This window comes from Lissotriton helveticus, chromosome 9 (assembly GCF_964261635.1).
Source record: "Lissotriton helveticus chromosome 9, aLisHel1.1, whole genome shotgun sequence".
Lineage (NCBI taxonomy): Eukaryota > Metazoa > Chordata > Amphibia > Caudata > Salamandridae > Lissotriton > Lissotriton helveticus.
In genome coordinates this window covers 367791738-367798031 of record NC_136070.1, presented here as the reverse complement: position 1 = coordinate 367798031, position 6294 = coordinate 367791738, and the positions used below count along the sequence as shown (strand labels likewise).

The 6294-nt window shown below is 41.4% G+C and overlaps 1 pseudogene; it reads right to left on the bottom strand.

Moving 5' to 3' along the window:
- Positions 1-4322: 4322 nt before the first annotated feature.
- On the bottom strand, positions 4323-6014 carry LOC144783190 (uncharacterized; annotated as a pseudogene).
- Between the last annotated feature and the right edge of the window lie 280 nt (positions 6015-6294).

Sequence of the window (6294 nt, the reverse complement as noted above, 5' to 3'; positions counted from 1 at the left end):
AGAGTGGCCAGACATAAAGATTAAGTAGGGCTTAAAGATTGAGCCCTGTGGAATTCTCTGTTTCAAGGGATGAGAGGCAGAAAAGAAAGATCCCTGACACACTTGAAAGCTTTCATTATCCAAGGAAGGAAGCAATCCACTTTGGGGCTGATCTGGCAATTCCAGCCTTTTATAATATCTGAATTAAAATTGCATGCGAGACTGTATCAAAGGCTACACTTAAATCTAGTAATATAAATGCTGATGAATTGCTGTGGTCGAGAATTCTTTTCTATTCTTCTGTGACCACAAGTAGCGCTGTTTCCGTGCTGCTGCCTGGCCAGAAACCCATTTGGATGGGATGTAGGATTCCATTAAAGTTCAGGAATGAAGAAATGTGCCTGTTATCAAATTTCTCCAACAATTTACCAACACCCAGGAGTAAGGAGATTGGCCTACAATTTTCTTCCAATGTAGAGTCTTAACAGGGTTTCTTTAGTAAAGGCCTAATAATCACGTTGTCCCAAGCATCTGGAATGCAGCTGCTCTCCAGTGTGTGGTTATTTATGAGTGCTGGGAATATTGAATTTTGATCTTTTGACAGAATGTCAAGAGAAGCCATATTGAGCAGGGAGCAGAATCTTACTGTTTTAATAAGTTATTTGATATCTTCTGCTGACACCAGTGGGAAGGAAGATAATATCTCTTTTGCCATATCCACATATTGGATCCTGGAATCCCCTTCAAAGTAGTAGAAATACTGTTGACCTTCCCAAGAAAATAGTTGGCCAACATATTACAACAAGACAACAAGACTTCAAGGACAGAAGACTTGAAGACAGAGTGGACAATTTCAGAAATAAGTTGACTGTCTTATAAAGCTCAATTCATGAATTCGGATCATTTTTAGTCCTGGGATAGGAAATTTGTGCTGCTCCTATGGCATACTTATTTTCCTTTGTTGCATTTATATAATTCAGTTTACTTGTAGCGTCATAGCTTTTCCTCCACACCCTCTCCATTATTTTCTTAATTTGACTAGTTTTGCAGAAAACTAGGGAGCACAACCTTGTGGTCACTTACTTTTGTGTAGTCTCATAGGGATAAATTTGTCCAATGAATCCTTTATCCAGTCGTTATAACTGGTGTACATTTCTGATATCTCTCCATTCATATCTGGCATAGAATTCAATAATGTGGTTTCACAGCTGGCTTCATTTAATTATGACCAACAGTGGCTAAATCTAGATGGTTGGGTGGGTAGGATTTTCTTTCCTGCTTTTGGGAGGTAAAATGGAACAATTTAATGGTCAGACCACAGACATGGAAAAGACAATCATGTTTGGGATGCAAAAGGTGACCTTTTTATGAGTGGTAGATGTTACCATTTGAGTGAATTGAATAGCAGAGAGATCATGGAGAACATGTGTGGCACATTCACAATTTTTGTCCTCAAAATGCATTTTTAAATCACCCAGCAAAGAAATATTGGCTTTTTGTAAGCTGAGCTCCACCACAATATCTGTTATGACATGAGTACATTGAGTGGCTGGGGTGGGGCATGATAAACCAGTAGACCAGAGAAAGTAAAAGTTGGGGATAGTTCAATAGCAAAGGAAAGACTCTTGCACCACGAGATATTAATGCGGAAAAGTTCCTTTGAAATAATCCTTGAAGATTATGGCAACTCCACCACCTATTTCGTTTTTCTGATCACACCTAGCTATGATGTAGCAATAGGAAAGGGCCACCACTGTATCCAGCATTGAATACTTTATTAACCAGGTTTCAGTAAGAAATAGAACCTCAGGCAAATTATCTTCGAGGTAGGCATACAGATCTAATTTATGTTTGGGAGGGATCCACAGTTCAGCAAAAACATGCACCAGTTACTTCTATTGATGTTGGGGTATTCAATAGACCCTGTTTGTTTAAGTGACTCTGTGGCAAACGTTCTGCTGGCCAAAAACACATACTAGAGAGGAATTCATATGGTTGATATTGTGACAGCAGTTCTCAACTATTGGCTGATTTAACTGTGTAAGTTCATTTGAGGAAAAAGATAACCTTATTTTCAGCAGATGGGCAGGGAGTCTGGTCACTGCCGGATGGGCACAGACCGGCTGGTTTGCTTTTAGTTTCAGATTTCTGTGTACGAAAAAATTCTAATAGCTTTAAACTGTCTTGTATCAAATGTGGTGATCGTGTAAGGGCCTCTTTCACATGACTGTGTATTTGGAGATAATTAAATATAAATTCCGACACTGCTTTCTTTGGTCCATAGCTTCCCTAAACCCGAGCCGAAACTTTAAGAAGAAATCCTTGTTTTTAGCCCAATACTAAATTTGTCTAGTATGATGCTGCCAAGTAATTTGATCACTGAACCAATAGAGTGGTAAGGCAAGAATAGCAAGAATGAGTCCTATTTCTTTTCTTGAAGGCTAGGATAATAACCAAGACCACTCATGTCACTGAAAAATTGAAAATGTCGAAACCAGCATTAAAGAAAAGATCCATGCCTAGGGGTCAGTATAATGTTTTTAGAGGCCACATGGGATAACCTCACTACTGGGACATTTGTTGGGTGGTTTGGATCTTATGGTAGTGAGCACTCTGGAGGTCCCTCTACTGGGATCAGACAGATAAAAGAATGGAATATAGGGGGGCGTGGCTTGCCGCCTGCGGGGAATGGCGGCTTTCGAATGAGGCGCTCCGGCGGAGCTAGGAGTTTCCTCACTTCAAGGCAGTCCCGGACTATATTAAGGAGCGCACAGATGTCGGAGAATGCGCTGACAACTTTAATCGCTCCGGCGCTCGTGAAGGCATTATGGAACCGCTTTCTTTTTCCAAGTGAGTCCCTTTGGTGGAGACGCAATATCGCGGCCGCCATTTTGTGCTGTCCGCGATCGGCAGTTCTCCTCAGAATCACCGTGCTGATAACTAATATGCCGCTCAAGTCCTTCTGAAGGGTTTCTCTGGAGTTTCTCACAGGAATGCATTTTGCTGCAAGCAGGAGAGACTATTTTGAGACACAGGTTGTTTGCTTAGCTTATTTAACTGAAAGAACACTTCAGCAGCCATTTTGCATATCCTAATAAATACTTATGGCGCAATTATTTCCTCAGTTTGTTAGAACTGTTTGGCGCATAGACGACCCACGCATTATGGCATCATTGCCTATGGTTCATTTCTACTCATTTTTTGTTCTTATTTTTTTCCTCATGTTTTTGACTACATGTTGTTAGGATTGTGGATTGTGTTTATCCTGCCTGTTTTTATTAGATGCTTTGAAATTAGCTTGGATGCCGTATCTACATGTGTGATATGCTTTTCACAGAGCCTCTTTTTTTTTCTTATGAACTATACTTCATAATGATACCTTCTGCCCCTATTTTTGCTTGGTGGCTGCACTGCTGAATCTATGGGTAGAACAAAAGGTGCCCTATCTACAAAGCCACAACAAAAACACGTGTTTGTTAAAAACTCTAAGATTTTTACTGCATATTCTCAGTTAGAAGGTCCCATGCAGTCTACATTATGTACCCCGATGACGGACATGGATCCTGCGCAGGCATCATCTGGGAAGACGCTCACTTAACTCTTGAAGCACAACCCTCCTTCCTCTCCTAAACCAGCCTCACCGGTGTCCATGGAAATGTTGTTGGATGAAATAAGAGCCCTTCGACTCTTTATGGAGAAAACCAACTCTAAGCTACAAGTCCTCACGGATAATTGGTCTCAGCTGGACGCAAGAGTCACTGTAGTTGAACAGAATATCTCCTCCTTTAGGGATACGAGTGCAAACGTTTCCCAACTTCAGTCAAACCCAAACGGGTTTCCTAGTGAGTAAACAGATTTTATATCCACCAGCACATGGTTCTTCACTCACAGCCCTATTACTCTAGCAATTCGACAATCAGATGTCCCACAAAAAACTGTAGGTCCTGAAGAGACCCTACATCCTTATTAGGGTCGAAACGCTGTCGACAACTAAGAAAAGTGAACTACTGAAACTGACATTCTATAATTATATAGATGTTATATATTGTGAAAAATGAAAGTGGTCGATTTTTCGGATAAAAAAACTTTATTTTGAAACCTTGTCACATATTGTGTCACAAACACCATTTCTATGTTTTTGGGTTCATAATTTCACTGTGGACACATTACACAACTGTAAATAACTTTTGATATTTAGTGTAAGAATTGTTTTCAATGTATATGGAAATTAAATATAGTTTGCTTTGGAAAAGGCTTATCTGTGTTTTTGGCCTGTTTTCTCTATTTGCCATCTCACCTTAACCCTGTATATACATGTGAATTTTCACTTCCCCTTGATCGCATTAATAAGTATCTACTCCACAGGAGCCATACTGCATTTGGGGCACGTGTTGTTGCACCTGTTGGGGCAGGAACTGTTGTTGGGGCTGCATTTGGTGCTGTGGAAGATATATCACTTTGGGGCTCCTGGCAGGCTGGGCCACAGTGCGACCAGGTGTTACCATTTGATGGCCATATATTACACCTGGCTGTTCGTTGTTCTTTTTTGTCCTACATTCTCTAATGAAATGTCCTGGCATGTTACAATAGTAGCATGTTTGCCCGCCCCTGAATGTGTTTTGCCTATTTGCCCCCAAACCTTTCTCACCCTCCTTGCCCATTCCTGCTATTAAATCTAGGGGCATATTGTTGGGGTTGTGAAGTGGTGTTTACAGGTGGAATGCCCAAAGACACAGCAACCATCTGTGTAGCTGCATTGGCAGTTCCTCCCTCTGTACTCTTTGCTACATTCTGTTGTACTAATATAGCTGCTGCTTTCTCAATGTTATCCTTCTCACACTTTTCCTTGTCCTGTTTCCTTTTACAATAATGTATTATGTGAGCCTGTATCTCAGTCCATGGTTTGGCTTCTATGGCTACTATGTTGTCTAGTTCGTCCTGCACTTCAGCTGGTAATCCCTTCTTCACTAAGTTATAAAATAGTATTGCATTTTGTCCAGTCACATCCCATCTCTCCCCTACCTCCTGTGTCCATTTCTCTTTCATTCTGCTTAGGAATTGTGCTGGGTCTTCATCTGGCTGCATTGTCTGTGCCATGAAAGATCCATTGTCTGGCCTATCTGGGAATATTCGTCTTAGCTGTGTCCAAAAAAACTCCCCTTACTTTGTTGAAGTGTGCCCCATCACATTTTGAATTAGTCAATGTTACATCCTTTACTCCTGCTTTTATGAACCGTGTATCTGTTTCATCTCCTATAAGGGAGCTTAATAAACTTTTAATGTCGCCTATTGTAAGGGGTATCCCTGCTGTGTTTTTCTCAAAAGCAGCTATCCACTTGCGGGCCCCTTCAGCAAGTGGTGGCAGCAAATTTTTAAGATTTTCTTTATCCATCTGGGCCATGGTATGTATTGGGGTGACCCTGAACCTTTAAATATTAAGGGCAATTGTGACAGGACTGTGTCCCTATGTCCAGTAGGGTGATGTGAGTCATACTGTCTGGCATATCATTGTCATATTCTCAGGCTGTCCTTCATATAAGGATAATCCCACTCAGAATCACCTATGCCCTGAAGGATGCACACATCTGCATTTGCCATGCTAGATTGTCAGTAAAAGGGACAACATTGTACCAACTCAGGTATTGTTGGGCCACTATTTCATTGGGTGTCAGGTCACTTCCTGGGTGCACAGGGAGTAGGTGTGCTGTGTCTTTTCTCAATGTCATTCTTCCATTCATGTTAAATGTCCCCTGCTTCTAATAAGGGCGTGCATGTGTTCCATCAAATCTCAATCTGTCTAACTCTTGCTTTCTCCTATGTAAGGCCTCAGCACCCCTGTTGGTGTCTTTCACCTCACAGGAAAATTGTGACTGTTCTCTATCATAGTCATTAATGATGATCATTCTTTTAAAATGCTCTGTAACATCATCTAATGCCCCATCTGATCCTATGTAAGATCTGTCTGACCTCATGCCTTCTTCACCTAAGAGGTTATGTGCACGGAGGAAGTCCTCAGAGATTTGGTGTTCTATCATTTGTGACCTGTCTAGTGTCCTCCGATGCTACAAGGGCACCTCGTATTTTTCCCAGGTGGTTCTTGTGTCCATCTGTCCATCTTCCGTTATCTTGACCCACTTATCGACACCCTCCTCTATCAGCCTCCAGCATTCTGCAGGAAGTATTTTTGATGTAAAGGCTAACTTTCCTGTCCTCCTCCTACTCTCGGGGTTTGAATTCTTGGATCGCTGACTGTTTTCCTAGTAACACCACCCCTCTGTGTGTCCTTTGAATCTAATTTTGGGTGCTGACCTTCAC